This window comes from Lagopus muta, chromosome Z (assembly GCF_023343835.1).
Source record: "Lagopus muta isolate bLagMut1 chromosome Z, bLagMut1 primary, whole genome shotgun sequence".
In the NCBI taxonomy this organism is placed as follows: Eukaryota; Metazoa; Chordata; class Aves; order Galliformes; family Phasianidae; genus Lagopus; species Lagopus muta.
This window is the reverse complement of record NC_064472.1, coordinates 20,004,925-20,032,296: the sequence shown is the minus strand read 5'-3', so window position 1 is coordinate 20,032,296 and position 27,372 is coordinate 20,004,925. Positions and strand designations below refer to the sequence as shown.

Genomic DNA, 27,372 nt, shown 5'->3' with positions numbered 1-27,372 from the left:
CAAAAGAGCTCTGTAACACATCTCAAGCGTAGTACCAGGGTACAGCATGTTTCACAGAACAAAATCGCATGTACTGCAGCCATTCGAAGCAGACGACAAGAAGGATGATAAAAAATCTCTTTAAGCAAATTCCAACTGAGCAGAATTCTGCATTTTCTAGCTTTCAGCCCCATACCAGCATAGGAAGGTACATCCATGCCATGCCAACTCGTGTCTCACTTTCAGGATGTGGAGACATTTACATTCTAAATTGGTGAAATGCAGTCTACATTTAGAAGAATAAGGTAAGATAATGGAAGACAGCAACAGTCAAAAAGCTACGAGAGTTCAAAGTTAGCAAACAAACACTTTCTGCAGCAACTGAAAAGGCATTTAACACAAGTTTGAGGATTGCTCCACTCATTTAACTACAGTCCTCTGCGAATACCATTATTTCACTGTTATTAGAAGCACGAGGAGAAAAACAAAATAGCTAATGACAGCCGAGCAGCCACCCGCATTCAGCCTCTGTGGCTGCACCAGGAGCGGGGCTCCCAGAGGCAGCACACCAGCATGCTTCCTGCCTGCCAGCCTCGCACCGCCCACAGGACCTCCTGGCACTGGGACCGGCTACAGAGCTGTGGTGCCTCACATCCTGGTGGGGGAAACATGGGATGCTGGGCAGACAGAGGAGAACGAAAGCTGCCCATCGTCTGCGGGAGAAGACAGGAGCGGAAGTTACATGCTGAAAATGGGATGGGACAGGAACGCTTTGTTTGTCACCCTCACTGCATCCAAAACCCATCAAGTCAGGTGATGAACTAGAGCATTTTTACCCTCCTGATTCAGCAAACCAAGAGGCAGAGAAAGAAAAAAAACAAACCCAGAAAAACAACTCTTTTGCTTTTTTTTTTTTTTTTTTTTTAAATAGAGGAATCTCTCTACCCTCACTGCAAGAAAACTGAGAAAGTGCAGCAAAGCAGAACTATTTATCTGCCACTGTGCACTGAAAAGAACAGACAGAGCACACAGCAAACTTCCATGCTCTTCTGCTAAAAAAAAAAAAAAATTCTACAGTCACTGGAAATGTTTTCTATTGTACTTAAAAGTGATTTTTATCTATTCATAATACTCAGGAAAATAGTTCTGTTAAGTGTTGTTTTCTTACCTAAAGAAGTAGCTGCCTAATTTATTACTCCTAATTTATTCACCAGCCGTGAGAGCTCTGCTCTCTGCTCCCTGGCTGTAGTTCACCAGATGGCGAGTCCCCAGAGACAAACCTGGTGCGGAAAAGGAGGAAAGGAGGGGAAGAAAGTGATATCTAGCAGCAACCTTGATGAAGTCATTTTTCCTGCAGACACACACAAAACTGTCCTTTCAGTTAACATCCCTAGAAAAGTGAGATAAGGATGCTTCTTTAGTTATTAGAACCCAAGACAAGGATTACAAGGATGCAGTTTAGCACCAGAATCCCTTTACTCAAAGAGTCAACACAGAGAAGGAACACAACATATTACCTAATACCCTGCCAAGAGAGGATTGCCCACAGGAAGCAGCTAACACACAAATGGCATTCATCAGAGCCTTGCTCCATCTGACTGCCACTCTGCCTCTTCATAGAGGAACACACCAATAATGCACAAAGGGGCTGCTCCTATATTGCTTTAGTGTTGTGGAAAAGTTTTAGTGTTTCATTCCTGAATACTTACATTGTTATCATCCCAAGCTGGTCATGCTGCACAGATGTCTACGACACAGGACCATTGGCTAGTAAGGCACAAAGGGAAAATATAACACTGGGTACTGGCACTGCAGCACTGCTCCATTTTTCTGTTCTTGTTCGCTAAAGGCTGCACAGCACTGGAGTTCATACTAAGTATGCTACTGGGGGCGTTTCCATTTGGCTTACAAGAGAAGATCCTCTCATAGAACTGCATCTAAGTTTGTTTCACTGAGTCATCATGATGAGGGACTGCTGGCAGGGCAGCAGGGAGCACTGCACCTTGAAAACAGGGTCCAGAAAAGAGAATTGACACAGCAGTACAAGTATTTACCATAACAACAACGAAAAACAACTACAAAAGACTGAACCTGAATTAAGGTAGAAGGAATCCACACGTAATTAATTTAATTTAACCCATCTCCGTATATCAAATTAAACCTCTGTCAGCAAACTTCAGAAGTATTAATATGTTTAGCTTCATGCTGTGCCTATTCTATGTAGAAATGCAGAACTTCTAACCCAATATACCTAATTCCTCTTCAATACACAGCAATTTTAAAAGCTCTGAAGTCCTATTTCATATGGCCTGTGCCATATTAAGCCAGACTTAGTCACTCTACAGCTCAAGAGGAAATCCCAGATTGTGCTCAATGGAATGAGGTGTAAAACTAGTCTGATTCATACTGGCAACCCAGAGGCTTCGTTGCAGTCATGCTATTGTATTACTGATGCTCGGATGCCCCAGACAGAAGCTGAGGCACCACTCTGGTATGTGCTGTCCAGTAGCAGTCATGAAATGTAATAATAATCTCCAGCAGACAAGACAGGAAAAGGAGAAAGCAGCGCACAGCAGTGACTCACCCAGAGGCACAAAGCTCCTCAGCAGTACAGAAATCCACCTCTGATGAGATCTAAAGAAAGCCTCAGCCAATGACTGTGCTTCCAACAGCAGTTTTAGAGGTGTTTCCCACACTAGTACATCTGGTCCCTTCTGGCTGCCATATCACCTGAGAATGAACCTCATGAACTAGCCTTGCCCTGCACTAACAAGTTTTCCTTACTAACAGTTTCAACGTGCATTCTCTTCCCTCTGACTGTTCTCTCATGTGTCTTCTTTGTAATTTTGAACAGGTAACTACGGCTGCCACCTACACCAGCAGTGCACTCACAGGAGATAACTGGGAAAGCAGTGAGAAGAGGGATTCTCCCAGGTATTCTCCATCTCCCTCCTCCATCATCAGTTCCACGATGCCTTCCAGATGCCTTCAATCTGGAGCCCTACAGCCAGCACCACCTGCTTACAGCAAGGTGCTATTTTATACACGGCTGCCCTGTGGTAAGGAACCAGCCCAAAGCTTTGCAGCTCCTAGGGAAGCAGTGAGATCAGTTACGAGAGGAACGTCAGCACAGAAAAATAAAACTGAGAGAAGAAAAACAAGCAAAATAAAGCCAAGGGAGCAGCTTCAAGGAGCTATCGGGAGACCTGCTTAGCAAGCGTCTTGACGGCCAGAATCCTCTAAGAGCAGCATTTCTCCTAAAACACAGAACGAACAGCAGCAAGTAAGACTTCCTGCACTATGCTGCCGGTAAGGCTGACCTCGAACCGCGTCTCCCTCACGTCCAGCAACCGCCTACTTTCCGGCTACGATCGCGCGTTGTGCCGTTTCGCAACCCGGAGCCGCACACACGCACCGCGCCCGGTCCGACCCCACGCGCCCGGACCTGGGGGCGCAGCGCCGCCCACCCGGCGCGGCCCCGGCGACGGCAGCGTGGCGGCGGGCAGCGTTCTCCGCGGCCCCGGGGCGGAGGGGCCGCCCCTGCCGCCGCCATGCCGGCTGGCCCCGGACTGAACCGCCCGTGCTACGTCAGCTGGCGGGGAGGCCGCATTCCTCGGCAGTGCCGGCAGAGCCGCCGCTAGGAAGCTTAGAAAGCCCTCAGCTGGAGCGAGGAAAGCAGCGCTTGGCCGGCGGCCAGGCAGCTGAGCTCAGCGTTTTGCAATGCACTTCCTTTTCACCGAGCCGCTTGCATAATGCCGGAGAGCCGCTCCCGACGTTAACCCTTCGCCTGCCCCGGCACGAGCTGGCGGCAGCCGGTTCCGACGCGGACACGCGTGGTCCCGTCGCCGGGAGGAGCCTGTGCTTCGCCTGTGTCCCCACCACTCCCGAAAGAGCGCATTCCTACTCAGATGCTCCGAGAGGCAGGCGCGGCCGCCCGCGGCGCTCCCAGCGCGGAGCTCCGGCACCGGCTCGGCGCTGCTCTCCGAGCGCCGCAGGAGCCGGCAGTCGTCCGCGGCACGGCGGAAAGCTCCGCGGCACTCTTGTCCACTGAGGTGTAAGAGCGAAGGGAAATGCTACGTTGCCAAGTGCAAGTGTCAGCAACAGCATGCACCGCTCTCCTCGATAAGACACGCTCGCAATCTTCTATTTTGTAACATTCTGTAATCTTCTAACCCATCAGATTTAGCTCTACTTCTCAGAGCACACACACACAGAAATACGTTGCTGGCATGTGCCAGGATTTGCCCTGTAGGTGAACACGCATCCAATACACACTGCCTCACACCCAGTGAGGGAGACTGATGTCAAAGCAGACAGGTGAGCGAGCACCCTAGGAAACACTTGCGTAAGATTTAATAACTTCAGCTGCTAGCATCACACCACTACCATAAGGCTGCAGACAGTATAAGCTGAAAACAAATAGCCTGAGCTCAAAGTGTCATAGCAAAATTAAAGATCAACTAGCAAATAAACTTCAGGTATTTTGTAAAGATTTTGTCAGAACAGTTCTTAATCACCTGTCTTCCACCACTACCACCACCTCTTACTTCTAACTCCAAAGGAACAAATCTCCGTACTTCCCAAAGAAGAGCAACTACATTGCTAGATCACAGCTTTATACACCTATGTTTAAAATCACAGGCTGTTTCCTACAACGGGTATCTATGTTTCAACCAGAAAATTGTAGCTTCCCCACTAAAAAAAAAAAAAACAAAAAAAAAACCTCAATCAGCATTCCTCAGAACTGACGCTGCTCAAGCCCAATAAAAGCTGTGGACTCTGAATCTGTAATTTATTCAAGCTCGAAAGAGACACCATAGCACCAACCCGTGCTCCCAAGCTGTATGCGCAGGTAGTACAAGGAAAGACAGGATTCTCATTCCCTTCACATCATGTATGTAACATACAGGTACTAACAAATACCTCATCTTTGCACTACTCCCTTCATGTTAAGTTTTATAAATCTTCACAGATTGGCCAGCTTGCCACCACACAGAAATTGAATAGTTAACTGCTACAAATAAAAGCATCTTATCCAGATGCGTAACTGACACTACGATTTAAGAGCATGGAATGAATCAGATCAATATCTTCAAAGAACCAAGGCACTTATTTGAATAAAAGTTCCCCCTTGCTACTACAACTGCCACAACATAGATATTTTAAGCCAAGACTGTATCAGCGCACACAGCAACACACACACAAAGAGTACATGATGGGGTGACTTAACAGTTGCTGTGGGGACGATAACTTTTAGTTTTCTTGACATTTACAAATTCAGTCTCTGCTTTAAGCATGCAAACTATTTCCTTTGCATGTAATACATAACTGGGTTGGAAAGGATCTATTCCTTTATCTGATCTATCATTACCATGTGCAATTCACAGATTTATAACCATTAGTCTTCCCAAAATATGTCTAACAATGTCAGTTCCAAAAACAGACTACAGTGTTCTGCTGTGTAACTGACAGCAGCATTAAGGGGATTTCAGCTGAGCTTTGACTCTCCTCCTTTAGGGATCATGTGTGAGGTATGTGCAAGAACTATTAAGAATAGTTCCCTGTAGGACACCTTGTTCTCTGCTATCCCAGTGATGTCCCCAAGTCACCTTAGCCAACACAAGAGAAGCTGAGGAACTTTTAGTACATCTTGTTAGACACTACAGACTGCTATAAGATTCCAATTAACAATTACTTTCTACATCTGAAGCAACCAGATAATTTAGTTTTAGCCTCATTTATAATGCTTCCTCAGGTTTATTTCAGACAGCTCCCTCAGTGAAAGCAATGTCACTTCAGTGGTTTTTACCATACCCTTACAATTATCTGAACAGTGCTCAAAATAAAGTCCTTCAAAAGTCTCCCTAAAACGATCTCATTCTTAAGTGTTTCCAGTTTGTCTAATTTAGATCAGAAACATTTTAAACATCTTTGGACTGCTTTAAAATATCTCTTCTTAGCTGCAGAGGAAAAGTTGAAAATTACAACCCTCTGGAGCATTACAAAAGAGAAATAAACATGGAGTTTCAAAATTATTTCCTAGGGTCTTATGAAGGCTGCTCCAAAATTAATGCCTCCTATTTATCTCCATGGAAACTCCTACAGATACAAAGAGCACAGTAACAGTGCTTGATAGAGCAAATTCTCAACTATAAAACACCATTTTTCAAAACAGTCACCACCAATCGCTGTGCATGTTCACTAGCAATCTACAAGAGCCTGCATACTGCACTTGTAGCAACCTGCACCAGCAGAGGTGACCCTGTGTCATGGTCACCACTGCTGAAACACAGCACCCACTTCCTCACTGTGCTCATACCCACTGCATGGACTCCATCAATGTTCAGCAAGGGTTGATGTGCCACTGACACATCTTTGCTTTATCCACATTGCCATGTCAGACACCATTCTGTCAGACTGCCTCTCTGCTGCCATCTGTCACGTGGTAACAACACAGAATTGGATACTGGTGGGAAGGTTCAATTTCTACTGCCATACCACCAGCATCTGCCTCTGACATCATGGACTGACACAGTAACATGAGGCATTACTTTCAGAGCAGCCTTTGTATGATTTTTAAGCCTTTTGGTTTCAGAAGTAATTAATCAATTTCTAGAGATTTAAGTTGACAATTATGCAATGCTGTACAATTACGTACCTATTTAGCCATGAAACCACACATTCACATCTTTGTTCTCAGTGCCTCTTCCTCTTTCTTTTTTTACTACACCCATTTTCTTCACTATTCAAGAATAAATTTTCCAGAGCTAGCACTAACTGGTAACATGAGTTTGTACAGCATCTAGTACAAACAAAATAAAACAAACACTGTGAACAGACAGCAGGTGGATTAGCGCAGAGGCGATAGGGAAGTACTGTACTGGCAGCGTACACAAGTTACAGAGCAATCTTTCAGTCAAAGGACAACATCTCCACCAAACCAACAAAAACTTAATAAACTAATCATTCGGACTTCTTTAGATGAATAATTGTTTTTACAAATAGCTTTTTCTTTGTGACATGAACATTAAGAAACAGGAAATCCAGAGAAAGAAAACTTCTCCAACCCTTAAACAAGGAAGTGAAGGGAAACGAAAGGACAACTCAGCATAACGATGCAGAATTACCATTTCAAGAGAAAAAAACAATGTGGCTTTTATAACCAATATGGATTTTTATTTTGATTGCAGTTATAAATAAACTACTAGTTTCGCAATTATTCTTAAAGACAAACCATCAGCACTAAACTACACCCTCTTTAAATTTGGCAACTCTTCACAAGTTCTATTTAAGAACCAACGGAACTCCTACACTTCATTTTTACAGACTAAGACACGGATTTCTCCTGTGAGCTCTGCACTTTCAGAAACGCTAGCTCTTCTCATTTCTGCAAACCATATTTCACTCATAGGAGGCCTATAAAGAAATAAAATAAGTTTGAAAGCGACGTTATTTCCTGACACAGTTTGTAGTACAGTGGAAATGCCCCGATACTGGATGTTTTCACAGAGCTGTTACTTTGTTAAGCTGTGGTGGACTGCCTGCTTTATGAGGGCTGAAGATGAAGGATTGAAGGCCAGGCTACTTCAGGGATTCTACAATGACCTAAGGATGCTGCAAAAGGAACAACCCTTCTTCCATTTCCTCAGTCAACTTGGGTATATTCCAGGAAGCAGAGCAGCATATGTTCCTTTTTTTTTTTTTTTTTTTTTTTCTTTTTTTTCTTTTTTTATTCTTTTCTTTCAACCAGCAGAGACAGAAGTAGAAAGAAACTCATTCACTGAGGCTGTTATATATGCATTGTTTGTTTGTTTTTTAATACACACTACTACATCAGATAAACTAAACCCCAGACAGAACCTTTGAGGTAAATGGGATTGCTTTGTTGTCAGGTACTTTCCTTCCTCCACCTAAGTTCTGGGTGGCAGGCAACTCTAATTGCTCCCTCCTTCTGTTTTGTTTTCTTTGGGAAAAACTTTAACCTAATGTAATTTAAGACCTGGATAGGACAAATTAGGTGTGCCAGATAGAAAGGGGATGCTCCTTCCTCCTCCCCAAAGAGAGATTTACAGCCTTAGCATAAGCACAGATTAGAAGAAGGAAGGTAATAAAGCATTCCATTAATGGCTTACGATTAGCATTGGGAAATCCACAGCACCTCAGGCTAACACACCCACAGGCATGGCTTTGCGTGCCACTGCCAGCACCAGGCAATGTGCAGGAACCACTGGTGCTTGAGCTTGCTACCACAGTTTTCCCACAACTCTTCTCTGATCCTACAAACAGAACTGAAGCAAAGAATTTACCAACTAGGGAAAAACAATAAACCATCTTTCAATGGATAAGTTCTCTGATCCATAACACCACACCCAGCCACATCCAAAACAAATACCTCACTTCTGCTGGCACAACAAAAGGAGAAGAATCAACAAAGAAGCCGCTGAGGGCAAGTTCCATGCATACTGACACTGCAAGAAATGTACACAAAATCACAGCCTAAGTCCTACATACATATGGACCAGTTCTCCCACTGGTCACAGCCAATGGCAGAATACTTGCAAAACTTTAGCCCAATCTTCAGAGCTACTTTAATAGGTTCTTAGCAGTTTAAAACGTATATAGCAGTAACACTGGTTCTCTCCCCGAATGTAATTACAGAGAGCTGTGAAACGGAAAGAAGCCCTGAACCCACATGTTATTTATGTTACTGATCTGACATGAAAACAACAGTTTCTTAACATTTTTTCCTTCAGCACTACTACAGCTAATAAGCCACAACACTCATGAAGCAGACTGAAACTTTCTCAAGCACTCTGAAAACATAACTGTACCCAATGCAATTTCAAGTAAAAGACATTATGTTCCAACCTGTGTTTCATTATGACTTGGTTCAGTGCATACGTGGCTTGTTTCTCTGTCACAACAGTTTTGCAAGCCTTCAGCATAGATTAAACCTGTTCTCTTGAAATGTCAAGCCCCTACAAGAAGAGGCAGGAAGCCTATTTATAAATCAGGCTAGAGTTTACTATGGTATCTTCCAACCTTTACAGAGAGCTATTCTGGTTCAAGTTACAGTCTTTGCTATATTTTCTGCCTACAATATACCATTCATAATAAAATGCAATCTCCTGCAAGTAAGCATCATCAGCTAATTACAACTGCAAGTTTAGCATCTAAAGGAGTGCCACCACAAGAATTCGAATGAGAAATAAAAATGCATGGCAATATATTAGCATGGTTCAGCAGTACAATTGTTAGAATTGTATATAATGCAAGAAAAAACTTATGATGCTTAAAAATAAATATAGTTCATAAGCCACTAGCTTATGAACTTATGTCTGTTCAAAACAGACACTCAGGAATCACCTCTGTTACTCACATTTTAATGGACCTGGGGGAAAAAAAAAAAAAAAAAAAAAAAGGAAAATTCCTGACTTTCTCAAAAAGAAAAAAGCCAGTTAAAATTTAAAGGAATGAGGGTCAATGCTATCACAGAAATATCAAAAAAGGGTAATTTCATATTTGTCATCCAAGTAAAGCTACACTTACAGGAAAAAAAGAGGCTAAGACATTAGTAAAACATGGAACTTGAAGGATGCTTAAAAATCATAGCAACAACTGTCTACAGCAGTAATGTTAGCGGTTTATAACAAAGCCTCCAGGCTCTAATTCTACATCCTAAACACTGGGTAGGGAGTTTCATTTGTACCTCAATGCACTGAAAGATTTTGGCAGCATATTAATGTAGGATATAAAATTAGATAAATAGGATGGATAAAATAGAGGACTGTCCCAAACACAACACAGTTGAAAACCAGTACTGAGGTTCCATACAGTTCAATTCAGAACTTTGTGAATGTGGGTAGCCCCTCTGAGAAGGTAAGGGTGAAGATCAAAGCAGACCAGCAGCCACTGAACCTTTCACTAGTCTCCTGGAAACTTCACAACAACCAAAATTATAGAAAGAGGCCTTGCCAAACTGAGATGTATAAAATCCACTGTAATTAGGCTTCTACAAAGACCTTAAGGAAAGAAAGTGGTCTCCCCAAGATTAACCTGATTCCACATAACGGTCAAAAGAAAGGGCTCCTAAAGTACTAATACAAAATAACTTAGTAATGCTGAGGTACAAACACTTACAGAAAGTATGTCCCATTGTTCCTAAACCACGTTATTTATCAAGGATCAAGTCATGAAAATTCAGTACTGCAAATCTTTTTATTTTATTGCTGTTCACAAAAGACAACCACTTATAGTTATCTTTTCAATGAACAGCCCTTCAAGTATTAACTAGTCAAGTAACTGGTGGTGGCAATCTCCAGCTTTACCTGAAATCCTGTTACCATGTTTAATCACCATGCAACAACATGAATTATAAACTACACCAGAACTCGCACCAAGAATTCACTGTCCCACGCTCCAAGGAAGCACTGAATGCTGAAGGAAGGGATGACCTTGCAAGTTATTGTAGCAGGTGAAGATAAGAATGGTTTACAAATGAATAAATAACTGCTGCCACAAGTTTGGCAGCAGCAATATCTGCTTCCAAGTTAGAAAATAATACTTTAAGGTAGGTACGTTACCTTCTCCTGCCACAATAATTTTTTTAGAGTCACTTTCCCTTCTGTCATGTAAAATGGGCAGAGGAAAAACAAGATACAGAGAGAACGGTTGTGCTTTGGAACCAGCTCTCACACAGGCCACTGCCAAGCAGCAGATGAATCCTTCCTAGTCAGAGGGCTGCTATAGCAAAGGCTCCAGGCACTCTATGTCAAGGGCAGCTATTACATTCACTGTAAGCTGCTAGAACTTCCTCAAGCCCACACCACTGTGTCTCTGCTTTCTTTATACTTGCGTAAAAGCAGAGAGTGAACCCAAGTTTCTCAGAGGGTTGCCATACATTCCTTCAGTGTTCCCAAAACATCCTGAAGCTTCCAAAGCCAAACCAGAAACTGCTGTACTAACTGATGCATCTGTAGGCTGCTTCTGTTAGCTGTGTTCTGAAGAGATTAGAGAATAGAAGAGGCCTAAAAAAGTGAACATCAGAGAAGAGATGAGAGAAAATGCTAGACAGCATGGCAGAAAAAGAAAGCCAGAGAACAGAACAGAAAAGAGGAGAAGACCAATGAAGGACAGGGGAGAGGAGGTCCATGAAAAGGCCAGAGTGGGTCAGAGAGGTCTGGTACAGCAATATGAGCTAAGAGTACATTGGAGAAGGTTATAGAAGAGGGGACAGGGACACAACACGGGGAAAAAAAATAAGGTCAGAGAAGTGAAGATCAAAGAAAAAGGCAGCAGGACAGAGGAGAACAGGGAAGAAAAAAAAAAAAAAGAAGGCAAAAGAGATGGTCAGAGATGACAAGAGATCAGAAGATCAAAGTAAATCAAAGAAGGACATAGGTCAGAGGGTAAACTAGGGTCAGACAAGATCAGAAAATTATGTAAGAGAAGAACAAAGAAGCCACAGAAGCTCAGAGGTATGTCACAGCAGGACAGACTTGTCACAGAGGACAAGATCAGAAAACAGGTGGTTCAGCAAAACCTCGTCAGGTCAAAAGAAAGTCCTGAACACACTGATGTCCTCTCAGTCACTGCTTTCCAGTGACCATGACAATGAACACTGGAGCACTGGAGGTAGACGATATGAACAGGAAGGGCCAAGCTTATTAGCTGCTTATTCCCCTGTCAAGGAGAAAAAAAAAAGAAAACCCACCAACTTTACCCAGATGTTTCTACCAACAGCTCTACCAGACCAAGTTCCTTACATTCAAACAACTTTGCTTTTTGGACTAGGATGATCTATTTTCCTCCACTGGTTAGGTACTTAAATTCAAGCCCATTAACATGCTCTTTAGTTCCTAAATTCCATTAATATGTCACCTCACTGTGGACTTCTAAAACACAGAATTCTCTGTAATTAATTCTTGTTTTGAAGAATATTATTCACACTAGCTAACTCGAGCCCAAGCAAGCTTTTCTTATTGCCTTCAGCGACTGGATTAAAGTTAGTTTTAGGCAAGATGAAATGCAGAATTTGAGTGGATGAGACTGGTGAAACCAATACTTAGCTAAGTATATTCACGGCATGGAGAGAATGTGAATGAATGAGCACATAGGTAGCTCACTCAGTAATGAATCTTCTGGCTGTACTTTTTGATACTTTCCTGTGTGTGGCACAATCCTAAACATAAATTTTTTTTTGCCTAGTCACCCATTACACAACATGTGAACTTAGAGAAGACTTCATGGTAATGGAAGGTAATACATTCAAGATCAACATTGTCTTTTTCACATTTTTTTTTTCCTAAACATATCCTCTCAAAAGCAATAGTAGTATTTCTGCATTGCATTCTAATCAAAACATGTAGAAACAGCCATTTAATCTCAGTCATGAACTTCTCAAGTTGCACCAGGGGAGGTTCAGGTTGGATATTAGGGAGAATTTCTTCAACAATGGTCAGGAGCTGGAACAGGTTGCCCAGGAGGGTGGTGGAGTCACAAACCCTGGAGGTGTTCAAGAAACATTTCGATGTGGTACTGAGGGATGTGGTTTAATGGAAGATACTGATGACAGCTGGGCAGTTAGACTAGATGATCCTGGAGGTTCTTTTCAACCTTGGTGACTCTATGGTTCTCCAGCACATGTATCTCCATCTGTTGTTAAGATGTCCAGAAGAACGTACAGGAAGATTACAACTTAAGAGGTTCCAAGGCAACATAGGTCCACCCACATTAACATAACAGCAAGTGAATATTTGACTATTAGGTTGTGGCTATGACTTCATCCTTGCACATCCAGAAGTAATTGCTGGAAATGCTTGAGGTTTTCCATCAGGAGTTTAAAGAAATGCAGAACTTCAAGGAAAAGAGAGAAACAGAGGGCACAGGAGCTGTCAGGGAATTATGCCTGAACTGCCCTAAGTATGGACATTTTAGAACATGACCGTTTGCAAAGGAAACATTTATCTATTCAGGTTCTGAGGCGTGGGTTGAGGACTTGAGTCAAAAACACATTGCTCATTTGTATAAAGAACATTTTCTTACTTCCTTCTTGTTCTACTTGGAAGAAAACCTGCAAACATTTATAAAGCTTTATCATCACTGTGCTTCAAGCTTTCTTCTCCTGTTATGCTCTCTCAGGAGCCTAACAGCAATCAGGAAAGCTAGCTGTCCATGCAATTTCATACAAGCAGCAAAGTCCCACTATTCAGTTTTTAAATACATATTTTTCCCATTTCACTATAAATTTCAGAGGGCAAAAATTGCCACCTTGTGTGTTTACACAGTGAATAGGAACAGGGAAATGTAGACCTGCAGCTTGGGACCTCCTGCAGCACAATGACAGCACCAAATGATAAACTCAACTGTACATAAGATGTGTTATCCATTTCCTTCCAATACACTCATGTTCCCATTATATGTAAATTTCTATTTGCTTTTTTCAAAAAGTGATAAAAATAAATTTGATGGGTATCACTAGAACTTATTACAACAACAAGTATTTGCACACCACTGCTGATTTGATTACAGTGTAAGTCACAAGAGAAAAGATTGGTCCTATGATACTACATTTTTGTTACTACAGAAGATGAAGTATATTTACAAACAACAACAACAAAAAACATACTAGAACTTTGAATGCAAGGTGGCATCTTTGCCTGTATTTATTATATTATTACCTTGTCTTCCATCCATATACCAGTCTTCTATGTAAAACACAATTGGCCCGTATTTGTCAACTGTAATCCAGAAGTCAAGAATATAAAGTTGTTTATTGAAATGACAAAATTAGGAAACATACTCCTTTAAAAATATGGTAATCTTTGCCTTTTTTTAAAAAACAAACAAAAAATTCCTGCAGTATCTACCTTGAAAAAAAAAATTCTTCAAATCTCAAACAGCATGAAAGGGAGAGCAGAGAGGTGCCAGGGTCAGTTGTTCACTATTCCATCTGACAGTTATCTTGCAAGTTGAGCTGCAAACAAAAACCCCAACTTTGTGAGAAAGAAAGCAGCAAGTGGGTCACCTGCAATCAACTTCTGTTAAACAGAAATCAAAGCAAACTGCAGAAGCAATCACAACAGACAGACGGGTTACTAGAGTAATAGGGAAGAAAATACACCATCAATGAAGTCATTCTGTAACTCCTCCCAAATAAAAGCAGTACCAATTTCAACCCCACCTACTTAGGCATTGGTACTGGTGCCTGTGCTGTAAATTCAAGCTTTACCACTCTTCCTCTCCAAGATGAATGGAATTGTTCCAATTACACAGACAGGGTAAATGAGGAATCTTTATTGTTTTTTAATCTAAGCAAGTGATTTTATTACATTGCTGTTTGGGGTTAAAGGTCGCGTCTGAAACTTTAAAACTAAAAGATGTTACATTGTTCTTTCATAGTTAAGTTGAAGAGTAATTAGAAGCTTCAAAATTTAAAACTCATTCCTTTCACCACAAAAATACCAATAAAACAAAAGAAACTTAAATCTCACAAACACAGGTGGTCGTTCATTGAGAAGGTTGGAGGAACACTCAGAAGCAAACAATTCACATTCTACTCTGAGAGAGAATTATCATTCACTACCCTGAACTTCCATACTGAGAAAAGCAATTATTTAAAAAAAAAAAAAAAGTCATAACCCACCAAGAACTATAGTTTAAAGAAGTGAATGGGTCTTGCATTTCTGAATAAAGCAGAATATTTTTTTCTAACCTTCAACATATGATCATTCCTTGCAGCTATCACCATGGTATCCACATCCAGGATTAAGAATGTGGCTTGCACTTCATGCATCTTCCTGCTCAAATCTCAGGAGGGAGTATGATAGAATAGTAGATACCTAAGTAGTGCACTCATATTGCTGTAGCTGTTTGTAAGTGTGCCTGTCAATATTCTTCAGTCTTGACCAAGAGATCAGAGTCCCAGAAACAGAACAAGATCAACTCTGCCAAAAAAAAAAACCAGACTAAGTAGTGACAACTCTCATCTAGACACTACTTCAGATAGTAACAACAGAACAGGCCTAAACTGTATTGATAACAGATCAAAAATCCTATAGCTTAAATTCAGCTGCCAGAAAACATACCATCAAGAGCAGTGAACGCCTGCTGAAAGACTCAAAAAGCCCAAAACCTGCAGAGTTGTTTTTGTTTAAAAATCTCCTTTTAAAGCCCATTCTTATGGAGCAGTTATTTTTTGGAAGAAAACAGCAAGGACTGTTTTTTAAAAGACATTTTAGTGCCAACAAACATGCCTTAAGTGATTAGCCACATAACTACTGTTGTGCTATTCGCTTGTCTGCAGATTTAGGTATCAAGTACTCTATAAATCCAACTCCAAGGGTTTCTGGTGAAAACTAGATTTAAGCTCTGCAATCAGTCGTTCGCTTTCAGTAGGTTCCACATTAGCAATATAAGCCTCAAAGCACATGTAACTGATTTAAACGCAGGCTAAGGCCCAGCAACATCACCTATGTTACTGAGTCCACGGTGAGTCTATGTTCAACTACAGATGTAACAAAAGCTATGTTTGCACTAGCATTGCCCAGCGATACACCCTACAGATATGTCTTAGTATAACCCACACTCATCTTTTCATGGGGGCAACCAGGTTCTAAAACCACAAAAAAAAAAAAAAAAGCAAACTGCTACAGTTAGTCAGTCTTAATGCATATGGCTCTTCATAGGATGAACTGTGTCTCAAGAATTGCAGGTGACCTTTAAAAATGGTTCTAGATGTTATATAATAAAACTTGAAAAAATACAATCCAAAACAGATCAGAATGTTTTCTTATTGTATTTTGTTATCACAAACCAATGTACCCAAAACTTCCCAATGACATGAGACAGGATAAAGCTAACAAGATGAGTCACAGACAAAGGACTTCATTTGCAACAGGTGAAGAACACACTACAAAACAAAAACTGAGAGAACCAGATGAGTGGAAAGTAGTATGTTCATAACAGTATCCAACCAAAGAGATCCCAGAATGACTGTGAGCCGAAGTAACACTGCTCTCCATAGACTACAACACGACTTCAACAGCTGACAAAACTTGCCACAAGCAGGATTTTAAAAATAAAATAAAGATCGATTTTACAATAGAGATAGGTCATTTGGATTTGGAGGGATGTACAGAACAACTACCACCCATGATCTTTCTGACAGTCAGCTCACTTTCATCGCTAATGCAGAAGAACATTCTGAATGGCATAATTCACAGATTATTGTTGAGCATGCTGTGTTTTGATAGCCCTGCATACAATAAGTCAGTGAACTGTTCTAACTCAACAATTTTCAAATATGTACTATGCCCTTTAATAAAGGAATTATAAAATGTGAAGATCTTTATTTATATACAGTACAGTTAAGTAACTGCAAAGCAGAGTAAATTAAAAACAGCATAAGAAGCTTAGGAAAGAAAAAAGGTGGCTGTAACCAATTTTAAATTATTCTCTATTGTTCAGTGAACACAGTGCATCTTATCCTCTGTAAAAGCAGCCTGTGCTCTGAAATCTGCTGTAACTAAGCTCAATGCCTACTGACGCACAAGAGGCAGAATTGCATTATTCTGTAAGACTGTACGATCAGCACAGGACTGAATAAGGTAAACAGACTGAGAGCTGCTATAACAATCTTTTTCTAATTGGTGAATTTAATTTTTTTTTCCAATATTTGATATCACTTCAGTTCCCAATGAAATGTTGAAGACAAATGTTATTTTGTTTGAGATCGTGTAATTCAGCTAAGTTCATAATTCTTTACTCCAAGATACCTACAAAAGCATTCAATAGCAAACATTTTAAAAGAGGTAGCACATCATATTACAAGTGTTTGTTAAAGAAGAATGTTATTATTGTTGGTTTAAGACTAGTAGATTAATGATATTTTATAAACTGTTGCAAAGGCTGCACAAAGTGGTTTTTTATATTGTTCTGCACATCGAAACAATTCACTCCTAGCAAATGAACAAGTTGAATTTTGCAACACTGCATTGCTCCATTTGTGGAGTTTACCTTCTATATGTCATTTACCTCTCAGAGTAAAATGGGGCTGCCTTCTTGTTATCATGCTGCTGCACTCCAGTTCCTCTTCTTTGAGCCTGGAGGGCTCAATGTGACTTCAGCCAGCGCAGCCCTCCCCCAGATCACTCACAGTGTCCATCCTTCAAAGCAGAACATGCGTTTCTTCCTCAGAAAGTTCTCCCTCAGCAGCACTGCTGAGTCACATGGTTGAATGTAAGCATAAACAAACAACTGAAGAGCTAAAGGAGACACAGAGCAGACCAAGGGTTTGTGGCAATGATTTAGATACAAACTAAAAATGTGGGGAGGGGAGATAAGTACAATACCATTAAAGTTATCAAAGTAACAATCCATACAAGGAATAAAAGGTACTATGGTTGTGGAAAGAGTGTTACAAAAGCAAGAGCATTGAGATACTGCCTTACAAACATCAGGAGTCACTTACTTTAAACTAGTATTGCAGGAGCTCTCCCACATAATGTCAGATTCAGGATAACTGAAGAGCTCCCAGACCTACAGGGTTTATTTATTTAATCTCATTTAACCCCAGTAACACCCCCGTTCCTCACCACAAGACAAATCACACCACTTGAGCAAGCACTTCCTTCCCTTCATTTTAACTTGATTATTCTGCGCTACAGCATTTTGTAGCCCCAAAAGCAGCAGCACATTGTTTTCTTTGATAAAAAATAACATCCTTCAAAGACAATAAGATTAAAATAAATATCTCTCCTTCAGGAGCAATGCAATTGTGAGGAGTTAAGTTTCTGGATATATTTCTGATTTGTACTCATGTTGTCAGCTGCCTTTACACTTGTGCTTCTCTAGAAAGCTTTCCTCCCCCCAGACCTCCAAAGGTCTTTGTTGCAGCCAGAAGACAGCTCACTTTACCCTGAAAGCCTGAGCTTTTGTCAGCTGTTCACATAAGAAACATTTGTGGATGTATGGAAAACCTATTACTACTGATAAAAAATGAAACCTGCAAGTAGTTTGTGTTTGTATTGAAAGAAAATCTCCAAAACACTTCAGTATTTTTTCAATAAAGCTTCCTTCTCCAGCCACCCACACCAATTTTTTTGAGTCTTCAAAATCTGTCTGTGTAAACAGTAGGATAAGCATAATTAACAGAATGCCAAAAATTGCCTATTCCTTCTCTACTGCGAATGTGAAATTAGCAAAAGGAACAGTCATCATCTGCACATAGGGCTAATGAAGGTTTTGCTACATGTCCTGTTCTTACATGAAGTGAAAGGCTAGGTGAGCTGATACAAAATCTAACAGGGCAGACGTGTATCAACTCCAAATGCTGTCAACAAATGAAAATAAAAAGCTTTTCCTATACCTCCAGGTACACACAAGAACTGCATAGCTTCAAGTGAACTGATTAAAAGCCACGTATTTCCTCTGCTTGCTTTCTTTCCCACCCTCTAAGAGCTGGTCAATTAAGATATAAAAATGTGACCAATACCTTATTTCAGACAAAACAAACTTAAAATGATGACCAAGACACAGCATATTCATCCTTTATCCTATTTTCTGAAGAAACACTTTCTTCCTAAACGACCAAGCCTGAATCAAACTACTTAAACTTTCAGCTGAGGATTCTCCACTGTGTTCTGTTCACTTCCTGCATGCAACAAATTAAAGCAGGCTTAAACAACATGTGCTGAACTGTATTCAAATATAAAAGGATTTAAAAGTTTGCTGAATGTTTTCAGCAAATAATATTTCAAAGATTTTCATGTTCAAACGATTGCATCTGCTGAGGGCAAGTTCATATTCTCCTTTCAAATGGAAGGCCCAAACCTCAAACGCCTCCCTGTTCAGGGGCACCTTCTTAACAAATGCTATGGGGTTCAATTTTGCCTGTCTTTTCTTGTTACTTCCACATGGCATGGAGGAAAAAGTAAGAGGAGGAAGTGCAATTTGAAGCTCATTGATAAGCAGTGTAGACCTGGATATTTACCAAAAGTCATCACTCCATACAGTTTCCTCTTTCTCTTTGGGAAAATAGTATTTTCCAAAACCAACACATCACTTCATTGTCTTGATTTACTGAGCATTCACAATAGGATATACCAAGAAGAGCCACTTCTATCTAAAAGCAAGCTTCATACAGACCATATGAATGAAGAGTTTCTTTAGTTTCCAATTGCCAAAGTTCTAATCATTTTACACAAATATATCTTAGTTTTATTACCATATGCAGTGTTACTCTTGGGAAAATACTCTTAACGGACATCTCTTCAAGATCGAGATCAGTCAATTTTCTGTCTTCTCCTTCTGTCCAAGCATTCCCAGCTAAAACAGAGCTGATACATGCAATCTGAATCTGAAACAGATTCACCTCGATGAAAGCCCATTAAATCACTTTACATACTAAGTTCTTTTGGAATGCACTGAGCAGAAAATTTGTTGTGAAAGTAATTTCACACATCCCAGCTTCTAGTTTGCGCAGACTTATCTTTAAAGATGGATACATTTTAAAAGACTGATGGATGAACTAGACCTGCCATCTGCACAGCGTAATTGACAAGAATACTCTGGCCTGAATTCAAATAGCGCAAGAGCAGATAAAACTGCACAAACAATTTCAGCAGTATCAGTTATTTGAATCCAACAGGACCTCTTCCTCATATCTTCAAAATTCGGAATTCAAGAGTTGTCATAGGACTTCTCTGCTGTACAGATTTGCAACAAAAGCTATACAAAGGCATGGCTGGTAGCACATTTATTGCTCTATGGAAATTGCCCTGTGGACAGTCTCCCAACAGGGACTGGAAAGTAATCCATAGTACCACAGCACTTTACCTGCTGGTGGAAAGTGGTCAGTTGTCATTCAGGAAGGTGCAAAATGAAGGTCTGAGGAAGGGAAATTACAGCCATCAGCTGACAAGAAGCAGCTTCTGGCCATGCACCCACAGGCAGCATTCTCACCTTCAGATGGTATGCAGGTATTTATGTAATATTCAAGGATGGCTTTGGTAAGTTTGCTAAGTGTAAGTCAAGATTCCTGAACCAGTTTTGCAAAGTTCTGAACATATGAGCGAATCTTTATGCAAAGAACTAGGTTGAGTCCTTGTTTTCTTGGCGATAGAATGTTTTTTCCCCTCAACCTGAGCTGTGATGAGAACATTCACTGTGAACTGTCTGTTCCATACAGAAACATCAATTCCATTGAGTTTCTAAGCTTGGCAGGTTTGAGGATGTTTGCTCAAGTGCAGCACACAATTCTTAAACTCTCTTTCAAGTGTCCTTCCCTTAAAATAATATGTTTTTTTGTTATATTACTAAGGGGAAAAAAGTTTACCCTGGATGAAAAACAAAGCTTAGTATGTGAATTTAAATACTTTTTCTACACTAACCTGAAACTCTAGCACTATTTTTACTTTGCATAAATACATTATAGAAGCATACACATCCAGCCACAGACATTAGAATTCTGTGAAGATTAATGAAGTTTACAAGCACTGCTTCTCTTTCCCCCACCCTTCCCCAAATCCTATAAGCATTTCATCCTTCCTGTAATAGCATCTCTTATACTCAACACAACTTAGCCAAGCTTCAAAACTGAACACTTTTGTTTTACATGACTCTTTAAAGAACCTCCCGTTATTTGTGGGATCGTTCTTTTTCCTTCTTGTTAACTTCGCATGAGCAAAAGCGCTTTGTTTAATTGACCGCTGCAGTTCTCAACAGCCAATTTCTCCTGACTGTATTTACCTTCAAAACAACAAGGAAGAATCAGGAGTAGAGGTGGAAGGATTAAAAGGAAGACAACTATGAAATCAAACTATTTGTGACTGAAACTGAAGGACTGATACCTGACTGTTCTTCATTCACTGAGTAGACAAGAGTTTGAGCTGGTATAAACACATTTCTTTAATAAACCTGGCTTGCAGAAATCACGGTCATCTCTCAAAAGTATCATGTTAAACACTCACCTTCAGTCTAAAATATGATATGACGGAAAGGAGTCATCTAATTTTACATGAGTGTTAATAGTGTAGCAGTAAAGCAGAAAAGATAACAGATGGGTAGCTTTACCATCCTCAAATGAGAAACTGTTTCATTTAGGAGCATAGGTAAACATGCACATTAATGACAAACACCATCTACAGAAGCAAAGGAAGGAAACAACACACTTCAGATAGGATTGGAGGTCACGCAGCCTCCTTTCCAGCAGAAGACAACCAGGAAAGTACCCTGCATAAGCACAGTACCACGTAAGAGCTGTGTTTCACACATGCCTTAGACTGGAGACAGGCAGCCACAATCCTCCAGGCAGATCTGTAGAGAGTTCTAAAAAGTGAGCAACCCAGACCACTTCTTCCACATTGAAACAGTACTCTTGAAAGTGAGCCAGTGGTAAGCTTTAATCTCTGTGCAAGCAGTTGAGAAAGCCAGAGTATCCTAGCCCATGCTGACCTGCATAACTCCACATGATATCACTCTTTATGGTTAAAAGCCATTCCTGCCCTAAAAATTGTCTCATCACCAAAGTACAACAGGGCTCCCAATGCCCTTCTTCCCTTCATCAGTTATGGTCAAGTTTAGCTCTGCATTACTTCATTTCATCTGGAATAGTTCACGCATCTGTTTTATTCCAGTCCCGAGGACAGATCATTTCAGTAATATCCCTCACAAACAGGAGCAGCTATCCTGAAACCTGCACATTGTCCAAGTTATATTGAAGTAGCAACATTCTGCTCAACTGCTGTTCTTGGGGAAGCAGTAATGATACTGGAACCCCACAAAACTATTTTAGACTGTCAGTGAGGTCCATATCAAAAGTGCTCAGTTTACAAGCAATAAGGTTTATTTCCTCCCTTGTTCCCAGCCCTACAAACTGCTTGAGATCCAGGTTGTGCTCCATTGTTTCTTTTTCATGCATTCCAACCAGTAACAAATATCATGCAAGCTAGTTGAAGTCTATGACGTACCATCATGACTCCACAGCCATCAGTGTGACAGTTAAGGTGCAACTGATCAAAGCTCAAAGAAACAAAGAAAAGACTCCAGCTCATTCTTAGATGTGTTGGTTCAGAGGCCTGACCAGACAAAAAAAACAAGAACACTTGCTTTTACTAATGTTGTCAACAGCTATGAATGAGAAAAAACACGGAATATGTTATCTGGTTAAACAACTGCACAATAATGGGGAAAATCACCTTGAAAGCCTGTGTTAAACAAAGGTATGCTGAAGCTTAGTACTGCCTCAGAAGAAGAGGTAACACATGAACTTCAAAGACAAAAAGCACTTTTTGCAAGAGCTATACGGATGCATAAAGAAATGAACATGTATGAGCAGAACAAGTTGTTAGGTATTTTCTTCCCTTTCCTGTACTTTTAAAATAAACATGTCTGCTTTGTTTTTTTTTTTTTAATCACAAGATAGATATGGCAGTATGACTCCTTTCTCAATCAAGGTTCTGCAATAAGGAAGACTGCTGGGAGAAGACGTGTGGAAGGTGACTACCGCATATAGGCCTGTCTGATGTCACAGCTCAGGGAGAGGTCATGCTGCAGACCCTCAGCAGTCAGGATGCCTCTGACAAAAGCGAATTCCTAAGTACAGCAGCAATCTCTTTTCCAGGCAGCAGTCAGGACTTCAAGAAAAACTTTAAACTGATCAAAATGTGACTGACACAGAAAGAGTCCTTCCCTTCTTAATGCCCCCTTCTCCCAACATCTCTCCCTTGAATCAACAGCAGCATTCACGAGGCCAATAAACAAGGTAAAACTTACCAAACAAGATTTAAGTTCACAAGCAGGACAATTCTCCAGCTCACTGCACACATGTACAAACCCTGGCACTAGGTGCAAGCTCGAGAACTACTGTGTCTCTCTGACAGCAGCCTGCATTTAAGGCAGCCTAAACCATCCACATGGCTTCAGGGTGAATGACACACAATGGGTAAAGTTTGAAAATGACAATCATGAAAAAATCTTTTCAAAATACATGTTTGAGCACAGCAATACGTATTTTCTGTTCTAAGAGTTACACAATGAGGCACAGAGCAGTAAATGAGTCATGGCACACTAAATGAGTCAGTTATTTCATTTACCATATTCATGACTAGAGTATTTCACAATGGAATACATTTATTCTGATAGGCCTGTTCTGCAGCCTGTCCTTGGAGGAGTTCATCCAGTGACAAGAGGGAGCACGTTTGCTGGAACAGCTCCTGGAGAACAACTCCCAGCCTCACAAGGAAGCGTTATGACCACGCTGCATTGCCGCATCAGCAGTTCTCTTACAGCAGCGGGTTTGGTCAACGAGGAATGTGCCTACTCCCTCAAAAAAGGAAGGGGGAATAAGGTGATAACACTGCTAAACTGTAACTGGAAATACAGTTTCAAATTCTCTACTTCTCTCTGTGTAAAGTTTTATGGTCTTTGTCATTTACGATCTGTTTGGTAACCCAAGGTTACCAGCCTTAGAAAGACAGACACTAGGCTTGCATTTGAGCTTTCAACTTGTATTTACAGGGACCTTAGTTCACCAGTCGCAGGCTTTCATTGGTGCAGCACCCTTACACCTAAGTCCAGGTTTCATCAGCCAGTAAAACAGGATCTGAACAGCTGGAGCTAACAGAGCCCCTCCCTGAGTGGCAGCCACCACACTGAACACTGATACTCAATCCCTACAGTAGGTATTTCTAAGAAGCCTCATTTACACATAGATGCATACAAATTCTGTGGGGAAGACACCTGACCAAAAGCCATGAAGAAGCTGTGAGCAGCGTATGGCAGCCCCCAGCCCTATAGGGGCTGAGGCAGGTGGGTCAGAGGTTCCTCCAGTCTGCATGGAGTCAGCTCGCACTGCGTGCAACAGGACACTCAGTGAAGACCAAGTCACAGTCTACCTCTGTAGCATTCCCTTGTCTGGTCCTCACTGCAAGCACATCTTTCACAGCAGCATCACCTGGCAGCAGCCCAGCACAAGATATGGAGACCCACTTTCACTTCTTTCCCTATTCGCTCACACCTTGCTACCCATACTCAGACTTAGGACACATTTCCTCATTAGGGCCATTGGCAAGGCTGGTCTGGCACAAAACACAGCTACAAGCTATCCCCCCTGTGCCTACCTATAAACCTCCATGCATGCTGTGCCTTGCTATACAGACTTCTTCACTCTTATGCTGATTTACTTTACTTCATTCATCCATGTAACTTCTACCTGAGGTGCTCACATTAACCCAAACTGCCACCTTCCCCACATCCCTGCCTTCTCTCTCTTACGGCCAAATAATTGTGTTGAGGTTGTTGTCTGGAATGTGGGTCTACCATCAAGTATTTGCTGGTTCCCACAAAGTGACCCCTCACTGGAACAGCTCTCACTCAGGCCTCCATTGGAGGTTTTTCTGAACACATATCAGGACTTGGACTGCTTCACTTTTCAGTATCTCCATAAGCAGAAGACTCCTTTCCCGGCACTTTTGACCTTTACTGGCTTCTGTGGTTCTCCTTTTACTTCCTAAAATCACAGCTTAGTGTCTCACTGCACAGTCATCCTCCTCTGCTTCCTCTTTTCAGTAGATGTTTCTCAATACTTTATCTCTACTAGTTAACTTCCTTTTGTCATTCAAGTAGGGAGGGGAAGACGGAGCTCATAACAGGCAGGGATTCACTGAAGTGCATATCCATGATTCACATTTTTCTCATTTATCCTGCCTAGCATTTCACTAGCTATCATTCCATACTTTGAGTAATCAGGGAGTAGCTGCTTTGATCTTATTGCCATCTCAGTCCTCTCAAGCTTACTCTCCCCTCTGAGAGTCTTCAGCTTTCTGACATCAGCACCCTTCCTTGATCCCTGGTGCATATACAAATCCTCCCTTTTAATAAACCCTATCCCACAAAACTGGATCTCTTTGCTATTAAGATTACAATGCTCACATTATCCCTACATTTCCAGTGCTTACATGTATTTCCTATCCCTAACAATTTCTAGCCCTTATAGCTTCAGGCTGTACCAACACAGCCAGTTCTTCTCTTTCCTCTTCATACTTCTGTCTAAAGAAGTGCCTAACAAGCCCATGCAACATTTGTCACCAGAATCTTATCCTTTCTTCAGTGCATCCCAGTTCTTATCCCCATGTCAGCACAAGATACAGTCAGAAAAATAAAACTCAGTTGTTCACAACTCTGGGTACCACACCAATTTACTATTTTGCAGAAAAAGGACATGAAAACAAACACTTGGACTTTTTCCAAAAGAGAATGGTTTAAAATTATGCCATTTATTGCCTGTTGATTAGAATTAAGACAATTAAGACAAAACTTGACTATATCTTAAAATAAAACAAGATTAATTTGTAACATGAGTTAATCAATGCATATTTAACCCCACGAATAAATCTGTTTATTGCTTGCATAAAAAGTCTTTTGTCTTTTTAATCACTGATGATGGAGCCTCCAAGACATAACAGAAATAGCTTCTGCTTCAATAAAGCGCAGTCTGACAAATAACTTTCTTTTTAACAGAAAGTCAGCACTTTCTAAAAAATAATGTCAGATATGCTGAATTGCTAATAATGAAATTAGGATGTAAGAAAGGGAGAGGGCAGAATAAGCAACTGTTCACTTCATAGCTTTAAATATTTTTGCATTTTCAAAGTCTACAAGATAGCTGTTAGATTGCTAGCCTGTTGTACAAAGCAAAACAAAGTTTTCATAAATGGAGAAATCTATCCTTTCATGCCTTCACTAAAACCTTCTGAAAACAGATAATAGAAGAGGGAGATGCCAGTCATTCAGACTACAACCTCATTAAACACACCTCTTCAGAAATCCGCAGAGCTCTTTGACCTCTACCTTATCTCAGAAGTCATCTCGTCCCCACTTTTCTTCCAGTCTCTCATCTATAAAGGTCAGCTCAGCATCTTACTACCCTTTTGTCTTCAAGTATATCTTACTCAGTGAGTTGAACTCTTGTTTACTCCTAAAAAGATTCACTCCTGCCAACAAGTAGCCACTTATATTTATCATCTACGTAACTACTTAAAAATTAAGATTGTAAATTATTGCCAGGATACATAATGTAAAGTTTGGTCACTGAAAATCATCAGTAAAACTAAGCAGTACACGGCTTCTAAAACTTCTAAATCACACTAATCAAGTTATCCTCAGTTTCCTTATCCAATCAGACTGCCAAGGCATCTGTTACATCAAGCCCTATTTCTAGTCACTGTCTATCATTCAGACATTAGTAGCATATTCAGCTGAAGTCATCTCTATTAGTTTATGCATGTAGATTTGACCAGGAAAGCTGCGTGACTGTTATCCCACAGATCATGACTTGCAATAATGAAAAGCTAAAAATTTAACACCACAGTTACACATTTTGTTATCCCTCTGTTCTAGAAGTAAAATTGAATTTTCACGCTTCTGTGTAGTACAGCTACTCTAAATCCAGACACAGACACAGTATATTACTACTAGATATTTTAACCATGAGACGCTAACAGTCAGTTTGCAAGGTTTCAGCTTACACCTTAAATCAGTGGCAGAACTGACAGTCATTCTGCACGTACATCAGCAATACAGTCAGCTGGCACAGTTGTCATTGGTCATAGCAGAAGAAAAACATCCCATGTTTCCTCCACGTAGCTAGTATGTTAAACAATTCATTTAGGCTACTGATTTTCCCTGTTCTGAGCTTTCAGAATCACCATGCTCAGCAGAGTTGTCTTGAAGCACAAGTCACACTTAATGTGGTTACCAAGGTCAGCTGTGTAAATATGCAAACAAGTGTTTTACTAATACTAGCTTTTAACTTTCCAAATGATGCATTGTACTCCACAAACATAAGCAGGAAGGCAAGTGCTTCACTGAGGCAACTGAGGCAAGTAATCAATTGCTTACTATAAAGCTCTTTACAAATAATTGCTTACTATAAAGCTCTTTACAAAATTTCTCATGTTTTCCAGACAAATTCAGGATGATCATTGATTGACACTTTTGTTAATAGATTGTTAACACAGACATTCTATTTGCCATTATTCCATGGTCAAGACTACAGCTAAGTGGCACAAGTGACTGGTCAGCAGGTATATGACATCCTAACACCACACTAGGTGCAGCTGCTTATACTTCCCACAAGCTAACAATCCTATACACCATCACTAAAGATGGCATGACACTCTGAACTTCAGGCTGGTCTAAGCATTAAAGCTCACTGTAGAAACCAAGTATTAATAAAACTCACCAGATGCTCTTGACAAGGGTAAGCTAGAAGCTGATTTGACAGAGAGGCCTTCCACAGCCACTAAGTTGAGCACATAGCTGAACACAGGTACCAAGACAAAAAAACAAGCCATTAGTATTAAAAAAAAAAAAAAAAAAAAAGTCAAGCTTGAA

The 27,372-nt window shown here is 40.7% G+C and overlaps 2 protein-coding genes across 3 annotated transcripts in view; both read right to left on the bottom strand.

Moving 5' to 3' along the window:
* IPO11 (importin 11) overlaps nucleotides 1-27,372 on the bottom strand; it is a 483,265-nt gene that overhangs the window by 438,923 nt on the left and 16,970 nt on the right. The gene's annotated exons all lie outside the window — the stretch shown is intronic.
* Nucleotides 1-27,372, bottom strand: part of ZSWIM6 (zinc finger SWIM-type containing 6) — a 111,670-nt gene that overhangs the window by 75,136 nt on the left and 9,162 nt on the right. The window contains exon 1 of one of the 2 annotated variants that reach the window (XM_048930633.1): nucleotides 3,300-3,400. The exons of the other annotated variant lie outside the window; for it this stretch is intronic. The gene's annotated coding sequence lies outside the window, so the exon portion shown is untranslated. Of the gene's footprint in view, nucleotides 1-3,299; nucleotides 3,401-27,372 lie in introns of those variants that run through there. 2 annotated transcript variants of the gene reach the window in all.